This window comes from Macaca fascicularis, chromosome 1 (genome assembly GCF_037993035.2).
Source record: "Macaca fascicularis isolate 582-1 chromosome 1, T2T-MFA8v1.1".
Taxonomy (NCBI): Eukaryota; Metazoa; Chordata; class Mammalia; order Primates; family Cercopithecidae; genus Macaca; species Macaca fascicularis.
Window position 1 is genome coordinate 79831361 of NC_088375.1, and position 19483 is coordinate 79850843.

At 42.2% G+C, this 19483-nt stretch overlaps 1 long non-coding RNA gene and 1 other non-coding gene across 2 annotated transcripts; both read right to left on the minus strand.

The window, feature by feature from the left end:
- Positions 1-201: 201 nt before the first annotated feature.
- Positions 202-13174, minus strand: LOC107130620 (uncharacterized). Its single transcript, XR_010583489.1, has 4 exons — positions 12874-13174; positions 12647-12791; positions 6868-6922; positions 202-292 (listed from the first exon to the last, which is right to left on the minus strand). It is a non-coding gene; the product is annotated as an uncharacterized lncRNA (long non-coding RNA).
- On the minus strand, positions 9664-9767 carry LOC123570854 (U6 spliceosomal RNA). Its single transcript, XR_006695069.2, has one exon. It is a non-coding gene; the product is annotated as a U6 spliceosomal RNA (small nuclear RNA).
- Positions 13175-19483: the final 6309 nt, after the last annotated feature.

Genomic DNA, 19483 nt, shown 5'->3' on the forward strand with positions numbered 1-19483 from the left:
AAATCTGTAGTCCTTACTTGCTGCTATTTTCTACCATCCTAATAATAGCTCATGGTTAGGCAGACATGACGCAAATACACTTCTCACCATCTTGGGAGATTTGGGGGGGTCTTACCTTCTTATTTATTTGTTTAATTATTTCTTCTTCTTTTTTTTTTCAGTTTGTTCTCTTTGTTTTCCCTTAGTTGGTAAAGAAGACAAGTTGTTGATGAAGGAAATTGGCAAAATATCAGCACATCTTGAGTTCTTTGGTGATCTGCCTTCTCCAGAATCTTCTGATCTGTCCCTACACCTGTATGAAAAGTGCTTCACACAATGAAAGTGTCCTTACTTGGTGTCATAAGTGAGCTTACTAAATTTGGTGTGTGCCATCAATAACCCCTCACCTTTCCATCTGGGATAGCAGCTACAATTACCTCTTTTTTTTACTATCTTGTTTTGCCTTAGAACAGGCAGGAACATCTTATATGCAACAGCTTATCTTCATAGGTGCAGGACAAAGACAGAACTAGAAGTCATCCCTCTGCATACCTGAGACAAATGCATATTTGACATGCATTGGGAATCAGGCACATCCACCCCTGACCCTCTGCTGGGAGCATTTTTTATTTAAGATATTTTTGGTTCATCTCTTGAACCTCCTTTCTACCTCCAGTTATCCCTGAGTCCCACTCACACCCCTCTTCTTTATTACTCCCTAGAAAGGAAGTAGAAAGGCAAAAGACTTTTGCCACTGAGTCACTGAAAAGAAAGAAACCTGATAATCTGGGAATTAAGGGAAGCCAGGGAAACATATCCTCAACCCGTAAGGTGAAGCTCCCAGTAGTCACCATTCCAAGAATATGGGACCTCAAACTCAAGCACCTTTCTTGAGACAGAGTCTTAATAATGAAATCTGGGAATGGGAATGCATGTGTTTCTTTGTCTATCTCAACATTTTTTTCAAGACCATTTTTGTAGCCATCCACAGCTGTTTTGTAGGCACAAAGAAAGGGGCCCTACTTCCCAGGCTGTGGCTGTGAAAAGAAGATAAAAATTTCAGGACTCCAAACTCACTATGCCAAAGGGCAAAGTTAAGCTTGGGAACGGAGTCACTCAAAATTGCCTTTCATTTTGTTCCTAAATAGATAGCTACAAAGGTAGAAGGTTACAGGCCTCCCCAGGGAGCCTCCCTCACAATTCGCTCACAAGAAAATTCTCTGTGCACCCCAATGTGCAGAAATGTATATCAAAACATTCATTGAAACATCTCAGCCCTGGATCTAAGATTGGGTGAGGTATAGGAAGAAAGGGTAATGTACCAAAAAAAAAAAAAAAAAAAAAAAAAAAAAAAAAAAAACTAGAGTAAGATATGGTTTCTGTCTTCTAGAAGTTAAAAGCACAGCTTATCTTCATAGTTAGAGAACAAAGGCAGGATTAGAAGTCATCCCTATGCTCACCTGAGACAAATGCATATTTCAATACTTCCTTTACTCTATGTTTACTTTATCTTACCTAAAAATGCAGATTCATTGAGCCGGAGCCAATACATAGTTGACTATTCCTCTATCCCTTCTTTTCACATTTAAAATGTGGATTCAGTGAACACCAATCTAGCTTCAAAAGAATGCAATTGCTTGCCTATTCTTCCCTATTTTTTTTCCCGAATCACAGATGTTCCTGTGACTTTGCGATCCTTTTTCCCGGGCGCATTCTCAACCTTGGCAGAATAAATCTCTAGATTGATTGAGTCGCCTCAGTCATTTTCTTTGGTTTTACACGGCCAAAGCATACCTTCCCTCTGTGGCCTTCCTTTGGTCATTAAGGATATTCTTTCTGCCATCGGGTAACCAGGTGGTACTACCTCAACCAGAGCCACCATCTTCACATGGGCATTTCTGCACCTTACTCTAAGATGTGGTTGCCACTGAGCAAATATGTATCCATTTGACTTCCAACTCTTTTCTTTTAATTAACATTGGCATTTTTAAATTTGCTTTTTTCATTGACAAAAACATATATATGTATGGTATACAAAATATATACATTATCGAACCGGGAAATGAAGCTACTAAACATACACTTTACTTCACACACATCATTTTCTGTGGTGAAAACACTTAAAACCTACTCAGCAATTTTCAAGTAGACAATACATTGTGATTAGCCACCATGTGGTACAATAGATCTCTTAAACTTATTTCTCCTCTCTGGAATTTTGTATCCTTTGAACAATATCTCCCTAATTCTCCCTAATTTTCAACTTCCTTTGTTCACCATGTCTTCAATTCTTTCTCCCAACCAGAAGGCTCTCTGGTCTCCATCCCTACCATCCAAATTCTCTGTATGATTCAGGGTTCAAAAGAGGTTCCAATCATGCCGTGAGACTCCTCCCCCCACTTTGGTTCTTGCTAGTAGCTCTTTTAATTATGTTCTCTAGCACTTGTTATAGTGATTCATATCCTGGATATGCATGTGAATCGCCTGTGGACTGTTTAAAAATATAGACCCTGACTAGACAGACCTAATCAGAATCTCTGTGTGTGAACTGCAGGCATCTGTAGTTTCACAAAGCTTCTAATGCACAGCGAGGGTATGAGAAAAACAGGTAATATATAAATGACTAATTTTAGTGTTTAACCATACCATGCCTGTTGCTACTTATCTGTCTTTTTAACTTCTAGAAGACAGAAACCATATCTTACTCTAGTTTTGTTGTTGTAGTTGTTGTTGTTGTTTTGGTACATTACCCTTTCTTCCTATACCTCACCCAATCTTAGATCCAGGGCTGAGATGTTTCAATGAATATTTTGATACACATTTCTGCACATAGTAAAATCACCTAAGCGTTCAATAAACATTTTTGAATAATTTCACTGTGCCAGGCACTGGATCTAGGAAGATGAAAGCAACATGAGTCCTTTTAGACTAGAATCCATAGCTAACAGTTAAATGTTGTTGAGACTGTCATTTTGCTGCTGGGACACATATGGGCCGAGAAAGGTTTGCCATGATTAAAATGATTGACTTCTGAAAGAGGAGAATGGAGGATGGAAGGAGCCTCTGGGTTTACAAAGGATAAAGGTTTCAGAGTATTTTGACAAGGTTCTACTATTTGTGCCATCATCCATTCGACACCTTCCTATGCTGTGCAACGAGCAGGGATAGGTTATAAACCAAATATCTGCACATCTCCCTCCAAATGGCCACTCATTGGAAAAATAATGTATAGCTTTCCTGCTAAAGGAATAGAGCAGGTACATGAGGCATATAAGTGAGAGCGCATGCTATGGTGTAAACATGGGCTGCATCCAGGTGTCCGTGGATGGTGTGTGTGCAAGGTCAGCTCTACTGCTTTCTGCAGGCTGCTGGTATCTCCTTGTTCCATCCCTCAGCTCCTAAGGCTGCCCAGACAATATTGGGAAAATCATGCGGGGTTTCTCTTAGGTGTCCCACTCTGTCCTTCCCATATCCATCTCCCCTAGAGTATTTTCTTTTATTGCCACATATCCCCAAAATCTCTCTTCTCTTTAGCAAAAACTTTTTTTGTGTGTGTGTGAGATGGAGTCTTGTTCTGCCACTCAGGCTGGAGTGCAGTTGTGCAATTATAACTCACTGCAGCCTCAAGCTCTTGGGCTCAAGGGATCCTCCCACCTCAGCCTCCCTAGAAGCTAGGACTGTGGGCACCCATCACCATGGCCAGCTAATTTGTAAACATTTTTAGAGATGAGGTCTCACTATGTTGCCCAGACTGGTCCCAAACTCCTAGCCTCAGCTTCCCAAAATGCTGTTATTAGAGATATGAGCCACTGTGCCCAGCCCTAAAATCAATTCTTAAGAATGGATCGTAGAACTAAATTTACAGAAAGATGTACTTCACTGATAAAGCACTTGGATCTTATCAAATAAATTAAAAAAGTAACATTTATTGAGTTCCTAATGTGTGCCAGGGTCTACCATGTTGACACATTATTAGCAAATTAAATAGGGAAGATGATTGAAGGGTTGGGGTCTCCTACACCTCAGCACCTGTGACACATAGATGGCTGCTTCCTCTTCTTCCTCCTAAGGTGAGCTTTGCCTGCTGCCTCTTGAAGGACCACTCACTTAGTCTTTATTTCAGATCCCTTTTGAAGCAGATCTTAGAACCTCTTTGTGTCTGCTTTTTTCCTATGAGCAGCTAGTTTCTTTTGCTCCCAACTCCTTTTCCAAGAGGCACAAGGTTATTTTCTAAACTAGGCCACTGGTAACCCCTAGGAAAAAAGTTTCCAATGATGGCTGCCATCTTGACAAATGGCCTTGATTCCAATGCACTCTTCTACATATGATCTACATACATGCAATATCAATCTTAATTTACATGTGATTTCAATCTATATGCAATATTACTTTGTATATGTAACATCACCCTTTTACATGCAATGTGGCAGCGATCCATTTACTCTAAGGGATCATAATACTTCCTACCTGATAGTGTTGTAGTGAAGATTCAGTGAAATAATACAGGTAATGAACCTACAACAGTGCCCAGCATAGAGCAAGCACTCCACAAAGGTCCTCACTGTTGTCATCACTCTCCCTTCTGAAAGACTGTTGATAGTGTGATATTCCTCAGACTACCTTCATTAGTTCCAAGCTGCCCAATTTCCTCCATCCCTCCCTCTTCCCACATACTCTCCCTTCTTCCTCTTTCCATAGAATTTCCATCAATGGTAGTGGTGGTGGTATTAAGAACAGAAACAGAATTAAGAATAAATGGAAAGGTATTTCAGGTTGCCTCCTTAGCCATAACTAATTATAATTGTTTCCTTAGCATCAATAAACATGAAGACTTCTGGCTGTAAAGGCATGTCAGGCACTGCTCCATTTGGAGTTTCCAGCCCTCTCCTTGCTTCCTGTCACATATGACTCTGCAGGCTGCCGCTAGACACTGTGGCTTCCTGTTAGACCTGCTTTGTGTGAACTTTGCTGTCATTGGGAATTTAATCACCTTTCTGAGACAGGGACCACTGTTTTGTTAATCTGAACCAAGTTGTGATGTCAGAAAGGAAAATTAGCAACAGTTAGGTTCCAGTGTTATGAACAACTACTTAGGGTGCCCTGTCTCTGTCTAAAGAAAGAAAAGTACAGTGATCCTAAATGTAAGTAATTCATCATGACACAAAGAAAGTTAAAGGAAAATTAACTTCATAGCATAAAACAGCAGTGACATATAAACCTACAGAACGAGTAGAAAAGATACTCAAGTTAAAATTGTGGTTGAGAGGAGATCCATGGAGTGAACTTAAAATAAATGTATCATTACAGAAAGGGTTGAGAATCTCTCAGGCACTTTAGCCTCTGGATGTCCCAGACTATTTGATGCTGTTTATGTTCTATGCTAGGACAAAACCAAACAGGCCCACTGAAAGCCAAGCCAGGTCACTGGTGATATTCCTAGGCCTGGCTGCAGGAACCTTTAGGGGCTACATGCCCTTCCTTTGGAGAAAAATGTTATCCTCTCTTACCTTCTGCTCTTGACTAAATAGATTCTATACCATCATCCCCTTAAGAAAAACGGGCAGGATCCAATCTCAGTTTTCTGTCTGTGTAATGCAGATATTAGGTGCCATTAGGCAGCACAGCCTGGAGTTCTCATTTTCTCTTGAATGTAATAGCTTCTTGCAAGTAACATAAAAGCAGTTGTGCAGCTACATTTGGCTTTAGCAAAAGGAGAAATCTATGAAAATTTAAAAATTAATATAGAACAAGGGAGACATTATGTGATTTTTAAAGGATTGTTGTCAAGGTACCTTGTATCTGGGTGGGGAGAAAGAAACTATCAGGTTTAGGCTGAGAGTTAGATTTGACTCTGCTTAGTGGGGTTCCTGTCCAATTTGTTAGTACCCTGGTGTCAGAGAGACAGGGGTTCCCCTGAGACAATTTCAGGTTTGTTTGGTGCTTTGAGAGGCCAAGCTGGGGAGAGGTTCAAGGAGGTGCCTGTTACCACCAATGAGAACAAGGGATGCATTTCCAGGGGCTTGGTTTGGAGGTGGATGGAGTCTACCTTCCATAGGGACATTGGCTATTTGGGGACAGATATAGGCTACCAAGGTCAAGTGCTTAATCCTCAATTCAACGCTGAAAGAAAGATGTTTCTTTCAATAGACCAAATTTCCTCATACTCACCCAAGAACTTCCAGATTTAAGAGGGCACTAACATGTAGTGAGAACCCAATAATGTATATATTATTATGGATGGATGGAGGAATGTCAATGCCAATAGCTAGCCACAGGACACAAGTTCTTTGCTAGTATAGTTAGGTGAAAAATAATCTAGATTCATGAGTGTCGAATGGGCCCAGATAGTAATTCAGGGTAGGTCGTTGACAAAATGGCAGGTTTGAGGGATTAAGTTCAGTAGATACAGGATATTTTCATATTCATTCAGGAAATACATAAGAGGAGAGCACCAGGGGTGATGCTAAGTGTTACACATGGCACAACACCCAAGTAAAGACATTGAATTAGTGATTTTAAAACTTCTCACCAAAAAAACTCATGCAGGGGAGTTTCATCTTCTCACAGGCTGCCTGGATTCACCTCAGACAGGCGGCAGGCTGAGAGAGGGCCATTGAGTTTTAGTGGATTGAGTCTATAGCTTCTGATCTGACTCTCCACTGAGGAAGTAGAAGTCTTTGGTGCCCAGGAAATTAGAGTGAATGAGAGATGACAAGGTCATTGCTGAGACTGTTTCCTGTGCAGGGATCAAGTTACTTTAGAACCTGGATCTCTCAGAATGAATTACTCGGGTCTCTGAACCTCAAACCAAATAGATGAGCTTTATATTTAGGCCACACATTTCAAGACTGAAATCAAAATTGTCATTTTGACTGCAGTGTCTCTTACTTGGAGCCATGGCAAACAGGAAAGGAAAAGGTGATGTGGGGCTTCCCTAGAGCTTCTAGAAGAGTAGGAAGAATGACCACTCTCATTTGACACCTCTATAACAGCTGCTGTGTTGTGATTAGATACATTAATACGATTAAAGATTTCATCTTCTTATGAGGTTCCCAGACTTTTTCAATTTTGTTAAGAAACAATCAGAATCGTTAAATAACTCTTCCAAAGCAGGTGAGAGAGTCAAGATTTGAATCCAGGGCTTTGATATTACAGCCCATCTTCTTTTTCTAGAGCTACCAAGGGATTCATGGCACATCACACCTAGGTGTGCTATGGCGGGAAGCAGAATGCCAGGGGAATGTGAACTTCATTCATGTCATTGCAAATTAATTTATTTGCGTTATCTCTTCTGGCACATCAGTTAGCAATAGCAGAAGATTTAAATTAGATTTTCTTTAAGGGGATGTCCATGACTAGATTCTTGCTTGAAGACCTTCAAGGCAGGCACTAGTGGTGGGGCCTGACGTCTGCAGCATGTCCTTGTGAAGGAGAATCTGAGCTGGCCCCTCTACCTTCTGAGTTACTATGCTAAGAAAGGAAACAAACAGCAGGAGGTTGCAGTTCCCAGAAAAGGCATTGTTCTTCTCCAACCGCCTCTGCTGTCTACCCTGTTACCTAAACAATATTACTCTAAATACCTGAAATAGTCATCTTCCAGGAATACACCTGATACTTGCAAAACAGGACAGGTTTCTGTCCATAGGACTTTAAGATGCAAGTAAGTTTTGGGTTTTCTCTGTATGCCTGATTGGTCCTCGTTGTTTCTCTAACACCAGTTCATTTTCTGATTTTTTTTTCTCTTTGGCCAAGTGCCTCGTTTTCACACCGTGTTAGTAACAACCATTGGGTAGACCAGTGGCATGCATGGCTGGCTTGCATAGATCCCACTCTTCAACTTCATGTTTGAGCATATGCCATCTCTTACATCTCCCTGTCCTGTGAGTGATGTTGCAATCAATACAAATAAACTTCAGGGGCCCTAGGCTATAGGTAAACTGTGCCAGCATAAATCCATGAGGTGCTGAGAATCTCTATGTCACATACTCTGATGCTCTGTAATTCTATTTTTCTGGCTACCAGAGCCCTCCCACAGATTCCAGGGCTTGGTTTAGAAATCTCCCTGCCTTTCCCAGGACCTCCTATTTATTCAGAATTTCTGCAGTCAATACCCAGAAATCTGAATTTTAGACAAGCTCCCTTTTTGTCAGAGCCCCTGCAGGAAACTGATGACACACTCAAATTAGGATAGTCTTAGGAGAGTTTAATAAAGCGACCATTTCAGAGAGGTAGTCAGGGTAAGGAGAAGTCACAAGTGCTGTGCGCTGTTAAGAGCCTGGGTGCAGCTATGCAGGTGCACGCGCTGCAAGTGGGTTACTGGAATCTGGAGCAGAGGGACTGTGGGAAGGGCCATAAGATAGTATGTGCTTGGGATTTTGCCATGGAGGGACACAGCCAGTGCTTGATGGCCTGATAGGGGTATAAGCACCTAACCCCACTTTGCCAATCTTCTGCAAACCAGAAGCCAGAGGCAAGAGAGCCTGTGGTTTTGCTACACAGGAGGCCACCCCTGGGTGAGAAGGATGGTGAGTGGATTTGCGGGACAAATGGAGACTGCCTGGCCCCTGACCCACCCACAGCAAACCTTGAGAACCACTGGGCTGAACATTTCTCTTGTCCCAGGCCGATTAAGTCCAGTCTCAGTTCCATAAATGAGACAGAGGGTGAAGGGAAGTAGAAGAAGAGGTGAAAATGGAAGATCCCATTATGGGAAATCCAGGGAAAGCCAGAGATCCAGGAAGAGGATTAGGGAGCTGCAATTGTGCGAGCAAGTCTAGACTTCACTTCCCTGGCGTGCTCCGAATTCCCCTCATGCTGCCCTGTGCTTTTGGTCACCTTCCCCTGTGTGTGTGTGTGTGTGTGTGTGTGTGTGTGTGTGTGTGTTTTCCTGCCTCCTTTTGCTTGGCACATTTTCCCTAACTCCCCAACCTAGCATGAGACTCTTCTCTTCAGTGCTCTGGGAATTGAAGGCAGCATTTTGCATGTTTTAACTCTTCCTGTGGTATCCATGATCTGCTACAAGTGGTTCCCATGTTCATGGGCATTTTTTCAAGACTTCATCTAACTGTTTCTGGAAGAGTCTGTGTCTACAGTAGTCCTCCCTTATCCACAGTTTTGCTTTCTGCAGTTTTAACTACCCTGCAGAACAGTACGACGAGGTATTTTGAAAGAGAGAGAGAAAGATCACATTTACATAGCTTTTATTGCAGTATATTGTTACAACTATTCTAGTTTATTGTTGTTAATCTCTTACTACACCTAATTTATAAATTAAACTTTATCATATATACACATGTATAGGAAAGCACATAGCATGTAAAGAGTCTGGTACTATCAGTAGTTTCAGGCATCCACCAGGGGTCTTAGAATATATCCCCCATGGATAAGGGGGGACCACTACACTTTCTAGCAAAGCTGTGACATTGAACAGAGAGCTGAAACACCAGTGAGAGCCACTAGACCAAAGGTGAGTGTTGGGGGAATCTTTAGAGAAAGCTCTCTTGGCATTTTTAAAAGAGTTTATTGAGGTGCTTGATAAATTCAAGATTAACTAAATTGTCTCAGATTATATGTTTTCAGACCAGGGATTGCTGCCAGCTCCCTAAAAGTAACCATTTATCTTATGGGTATTTTAGCAGTTCATATGGTGGAAACGGTCCCAAATCCTACCTTCATGATTTTTTTTTAAATACGGTACACTTCACTAATTTGCATGTCATCCTTGCACAGGGGCCAATGCTAATCTTCTCTGCATCGTTCCAATTTTAGCATATGTGCTGCTGAAGCAAACAACGAAAAAAGTATGCATTTTTTCAGTAAGAAAAATGCATACTTTTTCACTTGTTTCATGACACACTTTGCCCTCCAACTATATTTTCTTTGTTACACACAGCTACACTTTGCTATGCCCCTGCATCCTTCTTGTTGCATCGGATTCCATGTAAAGCAAAGAGAATAAAAATTAGATTATCTCCCATCTACCTGGGGAAGTCTGACGGCAAAGCATAAAATCCATTGACTTTTCCCCTGTTTTTAACTGAAAATGGAATTTGAATTTTACTCTCTTCTTCACACCCTAAATCCAACCATTTGTTCATCTAAGCGCATATGCATTTCACCACAAAGACTCAAATCCACTGGGGAAGAACAAACCGTAATAGTTTACATTTATTGAGCATTTACTACATATCCTGTCATTATTCTAATGCTTACTGTAGATTATTTTATTTAATCCTCACAAGCACACTGTGAAGCAGGTACTTATTATTGCCACATTTCAAATGTGGAAGGTGAGGCACACGACAGTTAAATAACTTGCCTAGGCTCATACTCCTGCTAAATCTTAGAGCCAGGATTAAAACCAAGGCAGTGTGACTTGAGCCTGTGCCCTGAATCACAAAACCATGCTGTCTCTCTGAGTATGAAGAGTTTCTGTACTTAAGTTTGCCCTTCTGTTTCCTTTCATTATTCATTTTTTATCAACAGACATTCATAGAGTGTCAAGCACTGGTGGCGAGAAGCTGAATAAGACTGGTTCTCCTTTTGAGCAGGAACATGGGAGGTCTACAGAACAGGGGAGTGATAGATCCCTGCAATACATGTGAGAGGCAGAATAAGAGGTAGGAGTAAAGTGCCCTGGAAAGACAGAGCAGGAAGTGACTTTTCAGGGAAGTTTTTGGAAAACATCGTCGTTGAGGTCACAGTTAACCCTGTCAAAGAGCAGGTACGTGATAGATCTTTCAATGAATCCCAACAGAAATTCAACAAGAAGAGAAAATAATGATAAATGAAAGAAACACCAAGGGCAGAGAGTGGCTCTTGACTTTGCTCCCCATTTTGAGACTCCGTTTGTGTATAGCAGATTGGCAGCACAATGGGAGTTCCTGAGATTTAACTCTCATGAGATGCCGTGGGTCCCTGTGTGCCTGAATCAGGACCTAGAGGTGGCTGAGAGTCCAGCTTACTGGTGGAGGGGAGGAAAGGTTTATTTTCTTCGCACATCCATCGCTAGGTTCATGGGTGAGGTGCCCCTTACAAAAGACAGATTTACAAGAGAAAGGTATACAAAGGTATTAATATAAGTTTTATGTGGATGGGGAGCCTTTGGAAATGAAGATCCAAAGAAAGGGAGAAGTGTGTTTATTTTTGGGTTGATGAAGAGTGGATAGTCATGGAGAAATATGATTGGAGGACAAAAAGGTGTGACCTGATGGTAACAACCTGAGGGGAACTTAGCAAGGCCTCCTTGTTCAGACTCTTCCTGGCCTCCGTGTCTTTGAGGATAAGGAAGTTCCCTTCCTCTAGGTATCGGGATGGCACTTTTTTTTTTTTTTTTAAACTGAGTCTCATTCTGTCACCTAGGCTGGAGTGCAGAGGTGTGATCTCAGCTCACTGCAACCTCCGCCTCCCAAGTTCAAGCGATTCTCCTGCCTCAGCCTCCCGAGTAGCTGGGACTACAGGCGCATGCCACCATGCCTGGCTAATTTTTTGCATTTTTAGTAGAGATGGGGTTTCACTGTGTTAGCCAGGATGGTCTCTATCTCCTGACCACATGATCTGCCCACCTCAGCCTCCCAAAATGCTGGGATTACAGGCATGAGCCACTGCACATGGCCTGAAGACACCTCTTGAATGAGGATCTTATGGCCTCCTTCAGGTGGTCAGAAAATTCTGTCTAGGTTTTATAGCCTGCTTAAGGGAAGAAGGGCAAGAGAAGGTCAGAGAGTGTCCTTACTGCTTCTACTGTTTTCTAAAATGCCAAAGGGCCATATTTTACAGCAGCCTGTCCTGAACTCCAACAGCAAGGGTAGAACAGGGCAGGATGATAGCCCAGTCAGGAAGTGAATGAATGGGACTCACAGCCACACTGAGTGTCTCTAGTGACACCAAGAGCTCAGGTGAGGCTAAATCAGTCAGGACCCCCCAGGGGCCCAAAGAGGATGGTCAGGAGTAGGACAAAGACCTCACTAGTCATAGAACAGAGATAGGACGGATGTTTTCTCTGCACATGCCAGTTATAACAGTTGAATATGCACTCCCCGGTACTCCCAGAGACTCTTACGTTGTGAGAAAGTCAGTCCTTTCAGAATGTGGAAGACTTGTCAGTTGGACCTGCCAAATCCACCTGTATACTTTGCTATAGTATCAGAAATGATTCCTTTTTGTTTTATTTTCTCTCTCCCCGTGGACCAAGATGGATTTCCAGCCTGGATGCTTTAGTGGGGATTCTACCCAGTGGTGGGGGGAAGGACCACGTGCCCTTCCAACCTTGCGTCAGCAATCCCATGAGGCTCACCATGAGTCACTGCCAGCGGCCCAGACTCAGCTGTGTGGAGTCTCAGACCCTGGGGCGAAACCAGCTAAGTTCATGGGTCTTTCCTGTCTGTGTTCTCAGTGACTCACCCGAAACAGATAATAACAGTGAGGTTGAGCACACCATGTGACTGGTATCAGCCAGAACAGGTCATGCTGTTAACCCTTGGATCCCAGGCCACTGACTGCCGACTCCCAGGCCCTAGGACAGGCCCATGACACACTTGAGTGGTGTCTCCTTCCTTTCTCTCTGGGGTCCTTGGTCAAGGTTTCAGTTTTAGAAATATGACCTTCCCTTGTAAAGGATCTCAGACTTGGGGTGGTTACTGATAGAGACTGCACCAATAACTACTACCCAGGAGGGCCCCATTGTCCCAAAACACCACCAGAGCACAAGTGAGGAGTTTTCATTCATCAAATTGGGTGTTCTTCAAAGTCGCCAAGGTGCAGATCCTGACTCCTTTCCTGGTTCTTTCCATCAGTTGGATGATTCCCAAAGTCTGGGGAAAGAAAGAGAATGGAGGAATTTAAGAATGGAACAGATGATTTCTTCCACCTCAGACAAGCAGACTGTGAGCTCACCGTGTATCTTAAGTATTTGTGGGAAGGGTCCCAGGCAGGACTGTAACATGTCAGCACATGACTTAAAGGCTTGGTGACAGAACAAGGATCCACGCAGCTCAGCTGCCCTGCCAGGGTGTCCTCATTGGCTCACCAGCTTCAGATCATGCCCCAAGGATGCTGCATTAATTATGAAAACCTCTGGTCAAGGCTGAAAGCCTGCAGGATGGATATGTACTATGACCTCATCATTCACATGGGATAGTCCAGAGGTCTCTAAGACTCTCCAAAACATTGTTATGATGCAACCTTTACCCCATAATATGTGACAGAGCATAACCCAAAATTTAAGTGATCCTTGCTGACCTTTAATGAGGTTAAAGTGAAAAAACAAAACAAAGAGACAAAAGGCAAGATGAGCTGAGATGCTGAGACTTGGCAGTGATCTGAGTGCTGAGAGTTGCTGATTCTTCAAGATACACGTTACACCAGGTCATGGGGCAGGGTGTATATGTACATATGTGTGTTAGTGTGAAAGAGTGGGAGACTGGGTGGGAGACTTGAGTAGGGAGAGGGATGGGACATGTTGCTATGGAGAGAGAGCAGTGAAACAGGCAGTATGACCAACAATACAATCATATCAGACAGTCGAGGATCTGGGTCTCAGCCTGACATTCACTACCCAGGTGACTTTGACAATTCACGAGTCTTCTCTCTTTCACCTGTAAAAAGTGGGATAACGAAGGTAAATTTGCTCAGTGAGGAGATAATATGTGTAATTGCCTAGGAGAGTTCTAGTCACATAGCAGATCATCAGTGAAGGTCCAGCAAGCCAGGCCAGAAAATTTTATGAACAGTGAAAACTGCAGCCCAAAGTTCTGTGTGTTTCTCAATAGGAAAACACCTGTATCCCATTTTATGGTGTACAAACACTTTCACTTATGTCACCTCATTCTTCCTCTCAGAAACCCTCTAAGGAAGTTATTGTAGTGATGAGGAAACTGAGGCCCAAGGCCACACAGTGGGCAAGGCTGGAACTGGACCCCAAGTCCTATGCATCCTTCTGCTACCCCATGAGGGAGCAGTTGCAAGTCATGAACACACACCTATCATGCAGCATCATGGGTGTGGCACCGAAAGGATGAGCTCGAAAATGCAACATTATAAAGATTTTGTGTTAACTGCAGAACCTCTAAAAACCAGGCATTGATTCCTTCACTCTAGAAATATTTATTGAGGATCTACAATGTGCTGGGTACTGATCCCAATGCTGAGGATACATCAATGAACAAACCAAACAAAGCCCTGATTCCCAAGAGACAACAGTAAACAATAAGAATAGTAAGTGAGTAAAGTATGTCATATTTTAGTGGTAAGTGCTTTGGGAAGAGGAAGGTGTAGAGCAGAGCAAGAAGGATCTGGATTGCAGGCCACAGGGTGGTTGCAATTTAAAATAAGTTAATCCGAGTCGATCAAACTAGGGAAAATATTTAAGTTTGGGGGCAAGGGAGTGTTCCAGGCAGAAAGGAAAGTCAGAGTCAAGGCCTAAAGCAGACAGGTGCCTGGCATATTTGAGGAAACTTCAGCACCCAGAGCACAGGGCTGGCATCGTGAAGATGGATGGATTGATTATGATGGTCGATCACCAGCCACAAGCTCAGTTTTATGGTTTCTAGAAGAGTTTATTCAAGACTACAAGGGTCTTCCACTGATACACTCACAAATCTGAGCCTTTGGGCTAGTATATTGGATGAGATAGTATCGTTTTAGTAAGGATTATTTTCTCTATCAAGGGAATCTTTTCAATAGTGAATTGTATTCTTGTACTTAAAATATTTCATCTCTAAAGCTTCCATTGATGTCCGACTCTGCAGAAATGACTTGGAGGTGTAGACAGGAGCCTGATATAGGGATCTCTATTGATGACACTTGCTTGACCTGCTGCTGTTTAGTTATATGTTCATAAAGACAGCCCGTAGGTCCCATCTCTTTACTCAGGCACTGAAGTGCTCCCGGCATCTGGCCCCTCTTGACCTTACCTCCTCTGCTGTCTTTTACACATCCCTCACTATAAGTCAAGCTAGAAACCTGTGCTCTCCAAATCCTGCCAGAACCAATTTAGAAGAAAAATATTTTATCTGTATAAAAGTTTCTATAAAACAATTAAGCATACATTGAAATCTATATTTGCATTTAATTTTCTGATAGCTTTAAACTAATGTAAAACATTTTTAAATCTTTTTGGCGAATAAAGTTTGTCCCGGTCCCCTCCAGACAGTGTGCCTTTCCTGGTGTTACCTGTCTCTCCTTTCTTTGCCGTAGCTTACCCATACTTGGTATCAGTGATCAGTGTGCCTGCATAAGAAAAAATTTAAATCAAAAGTGTGTGGCAAACATTGCAAAACAGTTTTCATAGAAAATAAAATATTTTTAGATACAAGTTAATGCTTCCCAGAATTAGCAGCAGATAAAGTTCTAGGAGACCCCTGTATCTTTCCCCCAAGCAGAGAAGGGCACTGCTAAGTGATCACTGGCAAGAAGCTCCTGGGCTACAGCACACTTTGCAAACTGCAAAATCACAACAGCAGAATTTCTGGTGTTTGTACTATAATTCTGGATACATTTACTTGCCATATGTTTTAGACTTAATCTAGTCTTTTTCTCTTTCTCTCTCTTACACTGGCATTTTTCTTCTTAACACCATTCGAGGTGAGAAAAGTTGTAAGAAAATAATTAAAGTTTGAGTCTTGGTTCTTCCCATCTTTAAATGGATAATAATAACAACAGTAATAATAGCAACACTAATAACAATAGCAACACTAATACCCATAGCAACACCAACAATCGATAAAAGACTCTAGGCAATGATTGAAGTGATAGTATTGGAGAGACAAGTTGACATGCAAACACCGACTATAAGAAGAAAAAATCTGAGGAGAATAAAAGACAAACCAATCCATAAAGTAATTTAGACATTGATTTTTAGAATACCCTTTACTTTCAAGTTGCAGTTTCAGGCCTCTGTTAATTTTACTCTAGTTTAGATAAAAAGTAAGGGGTTTCTGCAGCCATAAGAGTGTGCTCTTTGCGGAGTTCCACATATCATTATTTCCTTACAGTGCCAATGATTCTGGAAAAAGTGAGAAAGAGATAGTGAAGAGGGAAATGAGAATAAAGGAAGCTGTACCTAAGAATTAAGTTTATCACCCAATAAAATACTTTACTTTTAGACTGAAATTATTTAAAAATTCCCTGAATTATCAATAGGCAGTGGCATTTACTGTATTAAAGCATCTGAAAAAGTGTGTGTGTGTGTGTGTGTGTGTGTGTGCACGCTCCTAGTTACAAATTATGCAGGCAAAGCAATTTTCCCTACTTTCCCCTACTTTGGGGATAGGATTAAGTCTAGAGTAAGAGACAACTATTTAAGGCAAATGGTTCTATTGTAAAATTAGGATTATATGGCTCTGTAACGGCAAGAAATAATTGTGGATTGGAGATGAGGGAGAAAAGGAAATGGAGATGTACACACATACACACACACACACACACATACACACACACCCCCCCCCCCCCCATAGTCCTTGATTCTTCCCATCTCCATCCCTAACCACATCTACCTCACATTACAGTGGGTCTCAATTCTTTTTCTTTTTTTCCACATAAGTACAAAGACTGTGCATAGATCCTGGGCTATAGAGCCCTAGAGGAAACCCCAGCCATGCAGCTTGGAGGGACCTGGGGCCTGAGAGGCAGGGAGATCAGAGACACTGGAAGAAAAAGCAGTCAATGAAGAAAGGAAGGTAGTTCAGATGATTTTTTAAATTGCACACTAACTCTTCCAGAAGAAGAGAGAGTAGAGAGAGAAGCCTGGGGCTTAGGAAGAAGGAGAAGAAAGAGAAAACCTCCCACCCAGCAGATGCATATATTTTCCCCGTTTGTTCTTTTCTAAACCTGGTTGCAGGAAAAAAAAGCCCAAGTTCTAGTTACTAATATGTAAGATATGACCCAAATGTGGATATCTTCCCTTCATCATAAACCAGGTAACTATAATAACAATAAAAACAAAGCACTTAGAGGTTATGGGAAGAAAGTATTTCTGCTTTCAAAACTTTGATTGGAGAACTTTGTTTATTTGAAAAAGAGAGCTTTTAAGTTATACTTTGTTTATGACATTTGGTTTACACTTTCTTCCACTTATGCTAGATTGCGGCCGGTCAGAGCCAGTGTCCCCAGCAATCCTAAATAACTAACCATGTTCACATTGAAAGCATGACACACCGTACATACACAGACACACACATACACACATGTACATATGTGCACACACATACATCCAGCCATTCTTTGAAATCCAGCTCTTATCCCTCCACATCCTTTTTGAACATTTCCTCGGTTTTCAGCCTATGTGATAATGAGAACTGTACCATGTTATTTGGTTGTTTAAGAGTTAGTTACTTCTCCGGAACTATTATAGATTCTGAGCACCCTGAAGGCAAAAATCCCTTTTTACTCCTTGTCTCGCCTTTCTGTCTACTGCCCTCTACTCATCATGACACAGGCTGAGCATCTAGTGTGTAATGTAATAGCTTTGTAATTGTACAGACTATAATACAGACATGACCACTAAGCTTTATCTTCCTCTGACAGTAGGCAAACTCATGACAAGATCTTTTACTACTTTTTTATTTTATTTTATTTTTTGTTTTACCACATGCATCTTTTTAAAGGCAGTCCTTTAGGATACTTCAAAGAAATCCCTGAGTACATTTTACAAAATTTGTTCCCTGCCCACCCTCACCCACCAATGCAACACAACTTAGCAAATGCAATTTTTCTCCAAGTATGAACACTCAGAGAGGACTGGGTGGGACTAATTTCTCCCTTAAGTCATCCTGCCTGGGGTGGAGATCTGGCCCCTGTGGCTTTCATCATGACCGCCACCTGCAGCCTAACCATTTGGGACACACAGGAGAGGGTGGCTCTTTCTTGGGGAGATCATTGTTCAAAAGCCCCCCTATACCATTTGTCTCTCTGCCATGTTGCCTGCCAGCAGCAACGTCTGATGCCTCCACTTGGCAGTCACAGGCTGTGAGGTCATCTTTACACCACTTGCTGTTCCTTCAGCATTTAAACTCTCTGGCAGTGACTCAGTGTTTACAATCGCATTAACCTGTGAGGAACGCCGTGGCTGTGTCGAAGAACAAGGCTCTTGCTGGCACCAAGGTAAGTGTGGACATGTTCTTGGGAAGAGGAGAGGGGAGGGGGCAGGGAGCCAGGCGCAGCGTGATGGGATACCTGTGTGTGGGGAGCTCTCTTCCGCTCTTGGCAGGACATCCAGTTCCCAAAGAAGGAGAATGACCCATCATGCTCAGTCTAGTTTGTGCTGTTGCTTGGAGGAGAATGACCAATTGCTGTCTTGTTCACAGGCCAGAGTGAGCAAATCCCCCATGCAACCAACACATATGCGTAGGGCAGGCACAATGACATCCATGCAAAAGGAGCTTCTCGGGTAACGTTACCTTTTAGGGGCCCAAATAAAACATACATGCTGAAAATCAATCTCACTCCTAGAGTGGGAAAAAGCAGAGAAAGTGCTTTCTGCTATGGAGGTGAAGACATACAGGAAGGATAGGCCTGAACAACTCAGAGGAGTCCTTCAAACTCCAGAGAATAGATGGTCATCAGCAAAATGCTCTAACAGTTTCTAAGTACAGTGAGCCCCCAAATTTAATTCTTAACATGACTCAAATGTGCACACACATGACAAACACTATTTGTTTTGTCTGTAAAAATGATGGTTTCTTTTCTGAGGGTTCACTGACTGATTGGAGTGGGGGAATAATTTAGAACCCCACCAATTTCAAGCCTAGTTGCATATGATCATTTATACAGCCTTTTAATGAATGTTTAGCCAAGGTCAAATGCTGGGCTTTCAGATACTTCTGCCTTCTTCCTCCCTTCCAGGGAGATGGTATCGTTAGAACTGGTATCTAAGTAAATGATGCTACCTTGTGGGAGAGGGGAGGGCTATGGGTCCTCCAGCTTCTTTGGTTCCTAGACAACTCAATGGTTGCCCACTCTGCTGCCATTTGTGCACATGTATTAGGCTAAAGTTACTCAGCCCCTGAGGACTGTTTTTAGGTCCTGACCATGATACATAGGAACCAAGGGTAGCAACCAGAAAGCTAAGCTTCAAGGCTTCCAGCAACCAGACCATGCAGTACGCCCAAGCTGACCTTGACGGGGCTGTGCCCAGGGAAGGATGAATCTGCCTTCTCTCAGGGTACATACAGGGAGCAAACCAAGAGCCTCACAATGTTTAACATTCTAGAGTGAAAGTTTAGTTCTAAAGAAAGTGAGAATTCAGAGTGACAATGTGATCATCTAGTCCAGTGGTATTCCAATACAATTTAGCAGGCACTTTACAAAAAATGAATTTGAAAGCCAGTATGCCAGATAGATAAAAGTAGGTCCCTTTCTACTTATCAAGACTCATAGGGAGGGCCCAGAACTTTGCCCAATGTGAGCTCCAGGGCTTCACAGATATTTTTCTGTGGAAATACCAATCTTTTCCAAACTCATTGTCTCCTAGATGAAGAAGCTAGGACATAAGTAATTGAAGTAAATT